The sequence below is a fragment of the Protomyctophum bolini genome, assembly GCF_963924005.1.
Source record: "Protomyctophum bolini genome assembly, chromosome: 15".
NCBI lineage: Eukaryota > Metazoa > Chordata > Actinopteri > Myctophiformes > Myctophidae > Protomyctophum > Protomyctophum bolini.
Window position 1 is genome coordinate 18,475,563 of NC_137876.1, and position 17,090 is coordinate 18,492,652.

General features: G+C 39.4%; 1 long non-coding RNA gene across 1 annotated transcript; it reads left to right on the plus strand.

Annotated features, from left to right (window-relative positions):
• Nucleotides 1–9,744: 9,744 nt before the first annotated feature.
• LOC308329890 lies at nucleotides 9,745–12,332 on the plus strand. The gene is made up of 4 exons (XR_013965422.1): nucleotides 9,745–9,885; nucleotides 9,981–10,013; nucleotides 10,842–11,003; nucleotides 12,233–12,332. It is a non-coding gene; the product is annotated as an uncharacterized lncRNA (long non-coding RNA).
• The last annotated feature ends 4,758 nt before the right edge of the window (nucleotides 12,333–17,090 follow it).

Here is a 17,090-nt window from a genome sequence, read left to right on the forward strand (position 1 = left end):
GTTGCCGTAGCCCCTGTTGTACTGGCGGGCATAGGTTTCACTTTACTTGGAAGAGCGGCGGGAAGAGCGGCGGGATCCATACTGTAAGTCCAGTGACCTTCTGATTTATATAGAGATTTCTGAAAATATTTATAAAAATTGTTTTAAGCCTAGAACCGAGCTATCTAGCCTCGTTGAATCATGACCATAAAACATTTTATTCTGTGTGCAAAAAATGAAATTATTTATGAAATAATTGCCAATTCAATTTTGACACAGATCAAACGTTTTATTGTAAAAACTATCTTTTAAGTGGGGGGCACTCTTATCATCATACAGTACCATCTCCCACCCAGGCTTCAGGCTTTATTATACTGAATTTTTAAACGATGATTATTATCAAATAAAATATCTCCTAAAACCGATATATTATCTTTATATCAATCCGATACCGTTGTTGCATTTTAAGGCCAATATCGTCCGATAGCGATATGATGGCCGATTAATTGCCCATCCCTAATACTAACAAAGCGGTATGTCATGTTTTTCTAGGTATGGCTGGTAATGGTATGGGTGGGTGCAGCGCTGCGGCTGCGGCTGTGCTGGAGCAACAGTGGCCGGGTTGATTGCAGCTGCAGTGCCTGCTGCAGCATGCACTGCAGCAGGCGCTGCAGCTGCAGCCGTCGCTGGAGGAACTGTGCCTGGGTTGATTGCAGCAATCGTTATCTGAGAGGCAACAAGATGAACCTGGCCATGAAGCAACGATCTCTCCACAAAGGAACATTCAAGAATAGTACTCTCGTATACTTAATATTATGGGATGCAAGTTAACAATAAAACAAATGTTTGAATCTGGAATCTGAATGTTATTTCCTAAAAGTCAACTTGCATGACAAGGAGTGTTTATCCAATAGGTTGACTATGCACAGTATATTGATTCTATGCATTATTGTTACGAATCTACATTGTACACACTCACACACGCACACGCACGCACACATACACATAATATGGTATATTTTGTATACAGTATACTGTATGTTCGTTATTGTACGTATTTCTTCAACTATATCATCTCTCCTCCCAGAGCAACATTTCTTTACTTCATTAGCAAACATTTCTAGTGAGAGTCAGAGAGTCATCTAATCTTTAAGTTGTAGCCATAATAGTGGCTCCAAGAAAGCCATTTTTATTACGCTACATCAGACTGACGTGTGTTATGGAGCAAATCAATCATACATCATCCAAAAATATTTTGTAGAGTTTGTATACTGACAATCACATAGACTTTTATGTGTAAGGTGAATGGGCTTATATGAGGGCGTGTCTGAGCAAAAGCTTTACTATGAAATATATAAATATTGAATCAAACAACTTAAAAACTGTTTGACGTGCACAGAAACAGCAGAGTAGACATACACATGTCACCGGAAGTGCGTTAACCCATTAAAACCAGTAAAGAGTCTGTCATTCATTTGAACCACTTATGTGGTATACAAATTATGTTATACTTTGGCTATTCAAAAACAACAGCTACAGCCACTTAATTCCTGCCACGTTATGAGCTTGGAGATCTGGTATGTTTTTGGAAAAGCGTTAACATTTTGTGAAAATCTTTGAATACCTATAGTATAGGTATTCAAAGATTTTCACACAGTATAGGTCCTATACTGTGCAATTGTGCATACATATTTGCAAACATGTTAACTCATGAGTTAACATGAGTTCATTCATGTTAAAGATATGAAAATCTTTGCTTCTGGAGGTCCCTGGAACAAAATATTGTGTGATCATGCGGGTCTGCAGCCGCATGTATTTTGGGGGTCCTTAAGTGACATGAAAAGGTTTGAGTAACCATGCGTTTTATCTGATAACTTGTAGAATCGGACTCAGATCTTAATGGGTTAAAGTGAAATGACCATTTACAGTGCAAGAAGGTGTTTCTCTCCAGTGGTATTTGATGAATTACGGTTTGGATTCTATAGAGCGCCGCAGAATGACCCAAACTAACAGATGTATGGCTTCTCTCTACTGTACATTATGAGAAAGGTGGTGGAGACTGGCAGTAACTCAGTCATAATGAAAAGAAAAAAGAAAAAAAAGGTTTTACATTCAGACATTCAACAATCAACATTGTAGCTGGAGATGCAGGAAAACAACACAGTGACACACGTGTGTCACTGTCACAAAATAAATTTGCTCAAATAAAGTAGCTCAGTATGGCCTTGTTAGTTGTTACTATACTGTTTTACTCTTAGTTCATTATTAGTAATTATTGGATGACTATACTTCAATTTCTCCCTGAGCATTAAAGCTTAATAATCATCATCATTATTATTATTATTATTATTATTGACGGGCACACTGCTACAATACAGAATCCCTCCGTAGTCACTATGCTTCACAAGGTCCCCGGCCTTATGCAGGTTTGATTTAAACACACAGACAATGACCTTGAACTTTTTAAAGATAACATGAAGTTCTACTTTGAGAGTTTTTTTATTTTAATATAGCCCATGTCATATGTCCTTGTGAAAATAGCCGATCTACAAGCTCACAACCTTTCAGGATTAACACGCTGTGAGCTTGTAGATCGGCTATTTTCACAAGGACATATGACATGGGCTATATTAAAATAAAAAAACTCTCAAAGTAGAACTTCATGTTATCTTTAAAAAGTTCAGACATCAGAGGTCTTACAGTGGTATAGGAAGGATGGCCCCCCGACATCCACTGTCAGAATAATCTAGCAACCCTTGTTGCTAGAAATCCTTTCTTCTCAAGTAGGGATTTTTGTTTTTGTTTAAAGGAACTCTCTGTTTGGATCCATCTGGATTGTGTTCAGATGATTCACTTAGTTTCGTTTCCCACGAAACAATTAAAATATCGCTTTTATTAAATGTAACGTAATCCTCAATTTCTGTATGAAATGGTGTAAGAATGTAAGTGACCTGGGCCCCTGCTGTCCTCACAGTGACATGTTTGCCCCTCGGACATGCCCAGGTTGTTATCTATTGCGCCAGCCCAAGCGTCTAGAGTCATTCTTCTCTGTGTGCCAAAAACATTTGCTGAGTCATGGTGCAAGGGGCCAAGTGGGGGTCACAAGTTCACAACTAAGAGCGCCTCGTTGTCAGACGAAATCTAGCCTATTCCTTAGCTTGAGTGTAGTGGGGTTAATGTTAATTAAACAAACCATTGATAGCTTCTGGGACACAACATTCATTATGATTATTGTTTAGGGATCATATCATCTTTCCCTCATATCAGTTTGTTATTGTTATGATATATCTCAGGCTAAACATTTATCTCTTTGACAGCTGGTAGGCCTACATGTGCCAATTCACTCTCATCTTATATAAAGCGCCTTGGATAAAGGCGCTATATAAATGCACCATTTACCAGTTGAAGTAACTATAACTACTTTTTGTAAAGTAACTATCACTGCATGACAAAGCATTCAAATGCAGTGATATAGTTACTTACTTTAGTTTATTTTTATTTTTTATTAAAGTGATCGTGACATTTTTTTTAACATAATTTTAACAACATTAAAAGTCTTGGCCATGGTCCTTCAAACGTGTCTAAAAAGTTTGAACAGAAATCTCCACTCCAGTATTTCTTGCCAGGAGTTTTTGTGTGTATGTAATATGCATCCTGAGAAGGCATAGAAAAACACATTATTTTAGCCTGTAGATGTCGGTAATTCCCCCTTTCCTGTCAATCACTACCCAGCTCCGCCCCCCCACCCCTCAAGCCCTCCATACCTCTCCGCCCCCCTCAGAGAAAGGGACTGTTCTTTTTTTTTTCCTTTACAAGTTCACAGCATCTCAGCCATAGCAACGCTGCCAGTGCCAACGCACGCAACTTCTTCTCCTTTTATAACTATTTGTTTATAGTTTATATAAAATGTTATTTATAATAAGACTATCACTGCATGTATGTACTGAGGGGATGGACAACAACATGTATTCTCTGCTGCAAAAGGAGAGGAGACTGGAGCAACACGGACATTTAGAGCCTTTTATTAAGGTGCTGAGTATACAAAACGACTAACGTTTCGACCTTGCGGTCTTCATCAGAGTCCACTCTGATGAAGACCGTCCGCAAGGTCGAAACGTAAAAGGCTCTAAATGTCCGTGTTGCTCCAGTCTCCTCTCCTTTTGCAACTTTGATGTCCCTGCACCTGTGAAGCACCGGATCAGCCGTTTTAGGCTTGAGGCGCGTTGGTAGACTCCCTTTGTAACATGTATTCTCTATTCAACGTCATCGTACGAGCAACAGTTGGTAAACAAATAAGGCACGTTCGGAAATACCGCACCGGAGCGCACTCGCCTATTAGTTTGCATTGCACAGTGCGCTATTTCCGAACGCGCCTATGAAACTCCTGCAATATCTCACCCCACGACCACGTCGACATAAACTTGTGTAATGTCATCGTCATCGATATCATACTCAATGACTATAGCCTATCATTATTCGCCATACTTTTAACGTGGATTATATCACACGAGCGTTGGCTGCGTTGCTATTCCACTGTATCGCATTACAAGAACAATAATGAGCACATGCAATCTACAACAGCTGGTGCACGCCACGAATCAAAGATTAATAATAGTCAAACACACAGCTAATGCGGGTAGTGGCAGTGATTGACTATAAATTAAAAGTAGGCTACCATGAAGCACTTCGGAGTAATGCAGGCGATTGATTTTTTATTGTGAGTCCACTCAAATAGTACTGCACAACAATTTAACACAAATCATTGCAGTATAAATACTTATAGTTGGGATTGGGACACGAATGCTTGGTATTGCTCCTGGGTTCATAAAAAGTTTGGTTGCAAATCCACTCTGAACTTGTCCGAGATTTGAAAAACTTTCTGGGGTGAATTGATGTGTCGCTTCTTTGACAACTTGGTTGGAACGTTACCGTCAAAAATAAAATGCATCCACCTAGAGCGTGAATCTTCATCTAGGCCAGTTGGTGGAAAGTGCAAGGACTTGTGTTGATTGACACAGCCGACAACGGAGCAGATTGCTTTTTCTCTAGAAGCCATTATTATTATTATTATACTGAAACAAAGTCGCGGTCAGAATGAGGAAGAAGAGAGGAGAGAATCAGGTGGAGGAGAGGAGAGGGGCGGGGATGAGGAGGAGGGGGGCGGGTAGTAGAATTGGTAAGCAGGGAGCAGAGGAGAGGGGGCGGGGTTTAGCGTTACATTACGTAGGCCTCCGCCGTCCAAACCACGAGTCATATTTGCATAATTATTCACAAAAGTCCAGACAGCGGAGAATACACTGAATGTTCAAATTTGTTTTTTTTTGGGTGAAATTGATGTCAAGAAAAGCCAAAGAACACAAAATATCTACAAAAATGTGTTTTAAATGTCACAATCCCTTTAAATGTTGAATTGGTTGTAAAATATGAAAACGTGAAATCCGAGTGAAGAGAATCCAGTGATGCATTAAAACACCATCTCAACCAGGACACGACATAAGTTTGTTTATATCCTTGTTGACTGAGCTGTGCATTCTGCTCGTCTGTTGAGATTTCTATCTAGTTTATAGCTAATAACAGGTTTAACAGGCTGAGCTGAGCTGAAGGTGTGGAATCTTATCTAACATAGTTGGCAGGTTAATTTGCATTGTGAAAGCTAGGCATGATCCACTGCACACTAAATGAAGTGGAAACCGAGCTACACTTCCTAACCATCTGTCCATTGTACCAAGACATCAGAGACACATACTTCCCACAGATTACAACCACACACGGAGATTTTGAAAACAGGACCAATGACAAAAGTACAACAATGTGCAAACACAGCAGCAACATTTGTGAGTTGCTGTGATAGGAGAAGGATATCAAATGGAACACAACCACCCTAAAGACTAATCATTGTGTATATTCCTGCACTATACCTGCATCGAGTGACCTTGGTACAGAAGTTGATCTATTGAAGATTCTGACCTTCACATGTACATAATTTTTGTTTTGATTGTATTGCTGTATTGTTGTATTGTTCTTTCTGTTTTGGCAATGTAAACGTATGTTTACACTCCTCAAAATGAAAAGGTGATATTATTTTACACTTCAGGATGGATTTAAAAATGATAGCCTATTGACAATATCAACCATGCATCAATGCATGTGCAAGCATTTTTTTCTGAACTGAAGGGTTGCACAACTTCAACATCAAACGGCAAGTTCACCTAGAAAAGTGTGCTCCTTTTCTTCTAAACTAGGCTCACGGTTTAGAAAAAAGGTTGTGCCTGTGTAAACCATCCTCACAATAAAAGGGCAATCAAGACATGTAAATGTTCCTTTTTTCGCATGAATAGAACTCCATAGACTCCGCCCTATATCTTGCGCCACCCCTTACCCCTTATCCCTAAACATTTTTGCCATTTTGTACTATTTTAAAATAGTACAAATAGCCCATCTACAAGCCAACAACGTGTCGATGTAGATTGGCTAGTTGAACTATTTTTAAATGTTTTAATGGGTACAACATGTAATTGTACCCATATACTAATTGCAAATAATCATTGATTATGATGATCATCTGTTGATAATAACGAACTACAACTAACTACTACTGACTTTAGAATACGATATACAGTGATGAGTGACCATTCTACAGTTTGCAATGAACCTCAAAGCTCCAATATCTAACACACATAATGTGGACAGTGATCTGATGTGTAGGCCTACATGTTCAACACGCATCCACAATCTACATGCATGTATTCACAAATAGCTACAGCGCCTTTTATCCGGTTGGCATTAACAATCAAGAGAAGGATTTCCCTTCCTGGCATCTCACGAGCTAGCTAGCACACTTTGAAATTCCTGTTTTAGTCTATTTATACTTAACCTCGGAAACCCAGACGTTTTTATTTCCAGGGAGAGAATAATTTTTATAGGCCTACTTGACACAGCTCATACATGTTATGTTTTTCAAGGTATGGTCTGTCGGGGGCAGTCACTGCAGCTGTATAGCCAGCATCGGAGGATCTGTGGGCGGAGTGGCTGTGTATCTTGCGGGACAGATGGGCAGAACCGAGAAGTAATGATCTCTCCACAAATAAATCTGCCGTTATTCCATATGATTTAGCTCAGCAACTTTTTTCAGTTCTAAAAGTCATCTTAATACATTTACAAAAGTAATAACTGTAAATGTAAAATTGATGTTTACATCATATGTGTGTCAAGCATTTTGTTTTAAATTCCAATCTAGAAATGATTGTAATTAATTACACAAGACTGTTTTTCTAAATATTGTTGTTGGGATATGAAGATATTCTTATTGTAATTGCCTTTATATTGGTCATAAGCAAAGCAAATTAAATGCTTTTCAAAATCTTTTTATTGGCTCATCAATATAACGGTATGTATTATCCTGCGAGGTTTGAGGTTACTGCAATTCTTTCTTTCCAAGGTCTTTTTATAAAATTCACAAGAATGGGTACAACAGGAAATATTGACAAAACTAGAACTGCACTCTGCCGAGTGCATACTTGCTTGTTGCACACTAGTAGGTGCGCAAGCAGAGCGCGCAAGTACTTTCGACCGCTACAAACCGCTACAAACTGTCAAATCTCAGTTTCTGCCTCTATGTATATGTCATTTGTAAGTTGATTAGCGGTATACTGTGGTTACTTTGCGCCCTATGCACCGTCCCAGCCTTTTCGATGCGTATGCACCGTCCCAGCAATGACTAATGAATAGCCATACGTATACATATACATTATACTATATAGAGTATGTAGTTGTAATTTGATTAGCAGTATACTGTGGTTACTTGGTGCCAAAAAGTGACAGCCGTCTTTTTTTATGTGTATGCAAATCTGTGCCTGGTTTGCTGGGACCAGATTACACATTACGTCATCGTTGAGAGCTGGGACCAGAGTACATGGTGTGTGTATATGTATGACTAGCTCTCAGTGATGACGTAAGATAAATGGTCATCTGTGTAATCTGTCCCAGCAGACCAGGCACAGATTTACAAATTACAAATTTCAAATTACAACTACATATAGAGTATGTAATTGTAATTTGATTAGCAGTATACTGTGGTTACTTGGTGCCAAAAAGTGACAGCCGTCTTTTTCAACCGTTTTTATGTGTATGCAAATCTGTGCCTGGTTTGCTGGGACCAGATTACACATTACGTCATCGTTGAGAGCTGGGACCAGAGTACATGGTGTGTATATGTATGACTAGCTCTCAGTGATGACGTAAGAGAAATGGTCATCTGTGTAATCTGGTCCCAGCAAACCAGGCACAGATTTGCATACACATAAAAACGGTTGAAAAAGACGGCTGTCACTTTGAAGAGACCGAGCGAAATGATTACTTGCGCGCTCTGCTTGCGCAAGTAATAAAGTTATTTGGGTCCAATCAAGATTTGTGATTGTATATTTATAGGCATAGCTATAGCCCAGTTATAGCACCACCATGAGTCCAATTTGAAACATTTGGGGTGGAGGTTCTTCCTTGGCTTAAGTTTCCAGCCCATAGGTCCATAGCTGTTCACAGACTCACAGACAAGTGGGGTGAAAACTATCTGCAGCCTTTGGCTGTCCTGCTATCTGCAGGACATTGTGATATTCTGCCATTCCTTGTGTGACAAATCTTAATATGTTTGTTACAAGAATAGTGTTTTAAAACACTATGTCACGGCATAATTTCAACAGTTGCGCCTATAAAAGTCCCACCTAGGGACATGGTTGCAACGAGAAGGCACTGAGTTAAACAAACATAAACACCCACTAAATGAAAGTTTTGTTTACCATGAAACTGCACTGCATGTTCTTGCCTTTCAAGTGAAGTACGTAGGTCACATCTCTCTCTCTCTCTCTGGTCCACTTAGCACTTAGGTTAACCTAATAACCTGACTCCGCCAGATGGTGCAGCATAGGGAGGGAACAGGGAGCCTGTGTACTCTACTGTCACCACCTGGCAGAGTCAGGTTACACTTAAACGCAGCACCGAGCTTGTAGATCTGCTATTTTTGAGAAATCGTGAAAATGTGTCCCAAATTTGGAATATATATTCTTTCAGAGCGAACATTTTTTAACTCAAATCATTGCTTCTGGGGGGGTCCCCAGAAGACCCCCCTTTCAGATGGGGGTCGGCGGCCAAATACATGGGGGAACTTGACATGGAAATGTTTTTATAATCGTCCTCAGGTCTGAATGGTATTCTTTCAACATTATTGTTTTCAACCTATACCGGTATCTTTATTTACAGTAATTGTGCTCACTAATGCTCATTATAAGATGGCAACATTACTGTCTACTGACTCTGTGTCTCGGAGGTGGGCTATGAACAGTTCAGAATCCTGCCTGACAATGAAATCATCGGTATAGGCAGGTTTTACAACTTAAAAAAATGTTTTATTAATGCAACATCTATGCTAACCTTCCAGGAAGAGAAAGTCTGTCGTTTCTATTAGCTTCTAATCTCCATCGAGGATGTCATTGGTTGGCAGGTTTCTGATGTGTCCATAGCCGATAGCGCACCAATGGAATTACATGGAAATGGTTGCCTTCGTTTGGCTAAGGCACGGAAGTAGACTCCCTTTCATCTTATAAAGAGCATTAAGATATGGTTGAAAATGGGTGAAGTGGTCAATAAAAATGAGATAAGATAAGACCACTTATTCAGGTGGCATAGCATTGACAGGGACAAAGTTGAAACACAAGGAGCTTAGTTTTGTTTCCCCATAAAACTGCCCTCTTCTTAATTGCTACGAAACCTTTCTTCTCAGGTAGGTATTGTTTTGTTGGTTTTGCATCCAATATGGATTTGAGTTTCTTTTCCCATGAAACAATGCTGTTGATGCTATAAAAACCCAGCTAATCATCAGCTGCTCAGAATTAGCTCCAACCAACATGGGTCTGAGTGAGTATACTGCATATATTTATATTACATCTAATAATGCCTCCTTTAACATATTTTTGACAATATCTTGTATTCTTGTTTCTCTTACTTTACAGTAACAGCAGCAGCTGCCATTGTAGTTTGTGGAGGTAAGATTGTTGTAGGGAGTTTTCATAAAGGGTTTTAGTTCACTAAATATTTGAATCCAGGCAAGTTTACTTTTAATAGCACATTTTAACAGCAAGGCAATGAATGCACACTTTACCAATTCGAATGGCTTTGTATAAAACATTAAACATTGAAGACAAAAAAGACCTTAAACGGATATTTGAGGATGCATCTTAATGCATCTTGTATAGCTGGCTTATTCCAGAGACTATTTTCAATTGCTCACATTAGTTTTTTATAATATACAATAAATTATATTATTAAAGGTTAAGAAACTTTTAGTTCAGTGCCATTTTTACTATGCCTGCAGACTTTCCCAAAAGCTTAATGCAGAATAAGGTCATCAGATTCTGTACATGACTCTTACTCAATATTGGTAGAAATAAAGGAAGTTGGATTATTACCACTTAATATGTTTGATATAAATCACAAAATCACATTAACTTGTGTTAAAGGGTAAATCGCTCCCCTTTCTGCTCATGGAATAACCATTATTAAACAATGGTCTTTTTTAATACAAACGTAGATCACTTGTAAGCGTGTGAGTTTGAACTGTGGGAGTGGGGTTGCAAGGGGGACTCCTGTGTATCTTTTAATTAGTTGAATATGTATTGTTTGTTTCCATAGACATCGATATGTGTTTTTTGTTGCCACTGATCGAGGACCACTTTAGGATATAATTGTTTTCAGTTATGTTTCCAAGTACAACCTGGTGGGACTTTGTGCCATGATACTTCTTTGAGTTGTATTATGACATTCTTAAAAGAAATCAAATGGAAAAAACTATTTTATTTCTGTTCCATTTCCAGGTGGCGCCGTGGCATTGGCCCCTGTTGCGCTGACAGCGGTAGGTTTCACTACGGTTGGAATAGCTGCTAATTCCTTGGCTGCGTACATGATGTCAGTAGCTGCCATTGCAAATGGAGGAGGAGTGGTGACAGGGACTGCAGTCGCAGTTTTACAGTCGGCAGGTAAATGATGCAATGCCTATACAATTTGCAATGAACACAGTTGCACTTTTCCAGTCATTCAGTAGGCCTACATTTTAAACATCTTAATATTTAACCTTGTTTATGTTACCACAAATCAAGAAATTGCAGCTGAATGGCTATGATGCCATGGAAGATATATGCTTCAATCTGAACACGTTGTATTCTACTGCTGCTAGTCTGACCACTCAAATACTCCATCTTAAAATGACTAACGACTGAAAGTAGCCGATGTGCAAGCTCACAACACGTCGCAGCGTGACGTGTTGTGAGCTTGTAGATCTGCTATTTTCAATGCACGGCATACATGCTTCCATAATGCTGACTTCTATGGAATCCAAATGACTGTCGTGATGACAGAGAGTAATTTACTACTTTTTCTTAATGTCCTCACGTTAAAGACAACCCAAATTGACATCCAAGCAAAGTAACTCGTGGTATACTGTGGTCCGTGTTGTATAGGCTATCCACACTGTTATGCAGCAGCCTAAATAGATTCATTAAAATCACATATACCAGCTCTACTATATCTATTGAAACATTGTGTTATAATAGTCCCCTCATAGGCCTACATTTCTTTTGGGTTGTTGTAGAGGCGCATTTTTCTAAACTGAATTGAATTACAGCTGAGGTTACACCTTGCAGGCTGCATGGGCTGGGGACCCCCTGGAACTCAGCCAAGGGCCTTATGACAGTGCAGGCCTGATGCCAACGCACCTAATCCAACTATGCTCTAGGCTAGTGTGTTTATTCATACTCATTGATACTCTACTCCAGTGGTTCCAAACGTTTTTCATGTCAAGGACCCCCAAATTGACACAAATTATCCCGCAGACCCCCATTTGAAAAGATATGCCATGCAGGGACCCCCATAAGAGAAGATTTTTACGGCTCTAGCAGTGATTCTCAACCCATTTAATTTCAAGGACATTTAATGGCATTTTCTTTTTTTTATCTCTGGGATCCCCAATTTATATTGTAAAATCAATGCTAATTTAACTCTGCGAGTGTACAAATGGAACCAAATGGACCCAGGGTCCGTTTGGTTCCATTTGACCCATAAGGGGCCATTTGGTTCCAAATGATCATTTAGCTGGGGACCCCCTGGGACCCTCAAGGACCCCTGGGGGTCCCCCAGACCCCACTTTGGGAACCACTGCTCTATTCATCTGTCTAGAACTAACATGCACATGTCATGTTTTTTTTTAAAGGTGTGGTTGGACTGTCAGGAACAGCCACTGCAACTTTAGCCAGCATTGGAGGAGCTGTGGGAGGGCTGCTTGTACTCGTCTGAGAATCAACGTGACCCTATACGAAGTACGAAGCAACCATCTCTCATTCTTCTTTTTTTTACTTTGTCCAATTTGTATGGTAGAGTGTGTTAATAAAATATGACTTATACAATTGGAGTGGTCGTATTTTGTCTCCCTGCTATTCTACTGAGATATTTAGATCAGGATCTGACACAGCTTTGAACCTAATGGACAAAAACCTGTTTGTCTCCAATGGTAACTTTGTTGTTATATTATTACTATATTTATAGCAATAATGTGATTCATCTTTATTGTCAAGTGGAGAGATAGAGAGAGAGAGAGAGAGAGAGAGAGAGAGAGAGAGAGGGGGGGGGCCTGACAACCAGTTAATTTCAAACAAGATTCCATACTTTTTTTATGAATGTAAAAAACAATGGCTTCTATTTCAGCATGCTAACTTTCCACTTTCCAGGAAGAGAAAGTCTGTATAGTTTCTATCCCCATCGATGATGTAATTGGTAAGCAGGTTTCTGAAATGTCAATATGCCACCCGTGAGACACAGAGCGAGTAAACAGAAATGTTGCCATCTCATACTGACACAACGCTGAAGAAGGCTTGACGCTCCCAAAATGTGTATCTTGCGGTCTGCTCTGCAGTATGCCATGCCAACTTATACGTGAAAGGACAATTCTATAAGTGCTGGTGTTTCTCTTTAATACAGAGATTTATTGTAAAGCCATCTTAGTTTGACAACGTTGGGCCTATAATAAAAGTGAGGTGAGATTAGCTGAGATAAATGTTTATTGATCTGCCGATGGAAGTTTGTGTGTCATAGCATTGACAGCGGCAAAGTTGAAACAGGGAGAGCTGTAGATAAGTACAATGATGTAAGACTGCCATTCCCTTATAAGCAGAGAGTACATTCATAGGGTCTCACACAGCAGACTGGGGCTCTCAATGGCTGTCCAGCTGGTGGATATAAAATATGTTTTAAGAATCACAACAGCATGGCTGCAGCTATGCACTTCTCAAAACTAAGGGGGCACTGTGTTACATAGCATAATTATATTAGTAGCAGTATTTATTGCGAACGCACTGAGCACTTACTATGAGACCTAGCAGATCATGTCTGTCCGTGCGTGCGTCTGTGTCCCCCCCCCTTTGTGCCCATATATGGAGCTGAGTGATTTGTTTGTGATTGATGCAACACACTCCATATTTGGACGTATAGCTGCTTTGGGGACTCCTTATATGGTTATGGCTAAGTTAAAAACTTAACTTAAGAAAATAATAACTTAAAAATAAATCTTAAAAAAACCCAAATATGTACGAGCTGCGTTCGCTTCCCGCGTTTGCGCGTCTTACTGGTATCAGATGTCCTGGATTTCATCACACATTTGACTGTAGGGCCACTGTACTAGTCTGTAGTAACCACTAAACCCGGTGTCCCCATTCTTGGCAAGTCATACAGGGGAAAAAACTAATCTAAAAACAGCAAAACATACACCACAAGGCACCATCGTACGATTAAGTTACAAAAAACAGAATAGGGTGGTTAAGTGAGTTTGGGACTTTGGGAGTGATAGGATAGGATTAACCAAGACATTACACTGGGTGAGGGTCGCAATGGGCATTTTATGACACGATTATGATCTCTCTAGTTACTGTGCCAAAATATCAGTTTTGCGATTGAATGCAAATTAACGAGTGAAGCGACTGAAGTATTACTTCAAAACGCACTATATAAAGTTACAGTACATACTAAAATCCATTAAGTGAGAGTGCTTTGTCGCCACCTTTTGGTTCAATGAAAACAACCATTTAGAGAAGAAGAAGACAACATAGAATGACATGAGGGTCCATTTGGTTACCAACTCTCCATCATTACCTGTGGACCACTGGTTGAGAACCCCATTTCTGGAGCATATACCGTGCAATAAGCAGTGGTAGTATGAAGACTATTATGTCATACAAAATATACAAAAGTAAAACTCAAAACGTAGTATTTCCTTTGTGTGATTATTTGCCGGTGGCCCAAGAAGAAGACGGGCGTGGTGAACTACAGGCATGTCTCATGACCGTTAAATAAACATACATCACGGTACATCATTTCAATTTGTAATGAACGACATTATCTGTGTCTAGAAAAAAAAAGATAAAATAAAGCAGAAGTATTGATGGGTGGTAATAAGTGGGTGGTTTAATGGCTGGCTCTGGCTGGAAGGAAGTCAACCGTGGCTGGCCTGTGAGAAGAATCAACAACTAGTTGAATGGATGGAAAGTAACTGGAATGAAAGAGTCTTGAAGGCTTTCTTACCTTTATTTGTAGTTGTTACGTCCCCACCAAAGAGGTCCAGGTGTTATTTTGTGCAAAAGCACATTATTGGCAATTTCCCCTACCATAAGTCCTCAATGTATTGAATTGAAATGCATTGAATTGAATGGGGCTATGGGGTGTTGTGCTAATTTGCTTATTTCCTTCGCTCAAAAATCATCATTGTTTTGCATATATCCTCTCGTCACAATGCAAATAGTATCCCAAGCGGCACACTTTACTACTTATTTCGATGGAAATACGCGAATTAGCACAAAAACCCAACCCTCATTGAGGGCTTATATTAGGGGAAATAGCCAATATAGCCAAAATAACACCTGGACCTCTTTGGTGGGGACATAATTAACAACTACAAATTAAGGTAAGAAAGCCTTCTAGCATGGAATTCTCCTTTAATGGATAATTGAACTGATCATGGAGGAAATACACATTAAAGACCCCAGAGACCACCCACCAAATGTACTTCATAGACCTGACCTGTGGTGTAACGTAACTAAGTAAATGTACTAACTAAAGTACTGTACCTATATGTACTTTTACCTTACTGGAGTGTTTCCATTTTTTTATACTTTTACTTCTACTCTGCCACATCTCAAAGGAAACTATTGTACTTTTGCGCCACTATAATTATTTGAATACTTTAGTTACTACTACTTTGCAGATTTTTATTATGATTACAAAATATACAGCGTTAACCTCTTTGGCCCTATTTTGGCAATTTTAAAATAGCCAATCTACAAGCCATGGCGTTTTGAAAACTTGAAATGCGACATTTCTGCATAATGACCTGCTTTTACTATTTGTACTGTAAGTACATATTGATGTCGATACTTTTGTACTTTAACTCATGTACATTTTTTTATATCAAACGTTTACTTTACAGAGTATTCTTAAATTGAGGTACTTCCATCACAGTGGACCTGACCATCTACTGTACTGCATAAAAGCCAGGCGTTTACAAAGTTTCTGTATAATATAATATATGATACATTTCCTGTATGAGACATCTGTGCGTTTTTAATTGGCCTTAGAGTCTTGGCTGAGTCAAAACCAACAACATGTGGTAAATCAAACCAGTTCACCAAGAAAATTCCCTCTAGCAGCCCCTATCTACCACAGTTGTATTATTAAGTTAAGTTTGTTTTGTTCAGTGACATCTTTGAACTATAAAACATCAAGGGAACAGTCTAGGGATGGGAAACATGACTCTGTAATAACAGTGCCGTGTCCAATTTCTGCCACTAGATGGCAACATGTACCCATCCCACAGCACAGCCGCGCAGCAGGCCAATACAAGTGAATGGTCGCATGAGGTACTTTTTTGCCACGGAATGATGATTGAAAAGCCATCATTATCTAATAATGTCGAGCAACAGTAGACTGAGGTAGCCCTACCTACCTACATTGGAAGGTGATTAATATTCTATTCATATCGCATTTTCGAATATATTATGTTAAGAATTTAATGAGTCTGTGGACAATTTGAACGTTTATAAGGGTAGTAACAACAACAATAGGGTAGTATATTGCTATATGTTATTATTATTATTATTGTAGGCTCTCACTCACTTTTTATTATTATTATTATTATTATTTGATGAGCGGTCATAGGTTGCCATAGTAACCCACTGAATATTGGTACTCCATCCATATAATCTATGGAGCTATCCAATGTCAATAACTAACCTATGGGTGCTGACGGCATGCTCCATATATCCATATATGGATATATAGCTGACTCATCATCGTGATGCCATCATCAGTGAGATGACACACGCACCTGGGGATATACCTGTAAGGGTTCGCCTGCTCAGTGCTGGCCAATGCCATCACCCCGAGTTAAGATGCGGAAACATATCTAATCCACTTCGCCTGTATCTCCAAGACACGACAATTCCAAACCTTCAAGTTCCCTGACCAGCTCTCGCCACCAGGAGACTAGGAGAGACTCCAATCTAGCACCTTATTCTGTAAGAGTCCGGATATATATACAACCTAAATACAAAAGCAGTGGTTCCCAAACTTTTCCATGCCAACAAGGACCCCTACATCCACATGTATTAGCCCGCGGATCCACATTTTGAAGAGATATGCCAGGGACTCCCATAAGAGAAGATTTGTATGGCTCTAGCAGTGACTCAACCATTTTTATTTCAAGGACCCCCAGTTTGACATGCCTATTATTAGTCTACAGACCCCCCATTTAATGGCATTTCTATCTCTGGGACTGGGACCCCCTATTTATATTGTAAAATCAATGTTAATGTAACTTTGAGTGTACAAATGGAACCAAATAGACCCGTTTCGTACCATTACATTTGTACACTCTCAGAGTTACAGACCCATAAGGGTCCATTTGGTTACAAACTGTAATTTAGCTGACCCCACTTTGGGAACCACTGTATTAAAGTACATTCAATACTTCTGCTGTCTACTCCACTGCCTCTCAGACAGAGGCAACTATAGCCCTACTGTACTTT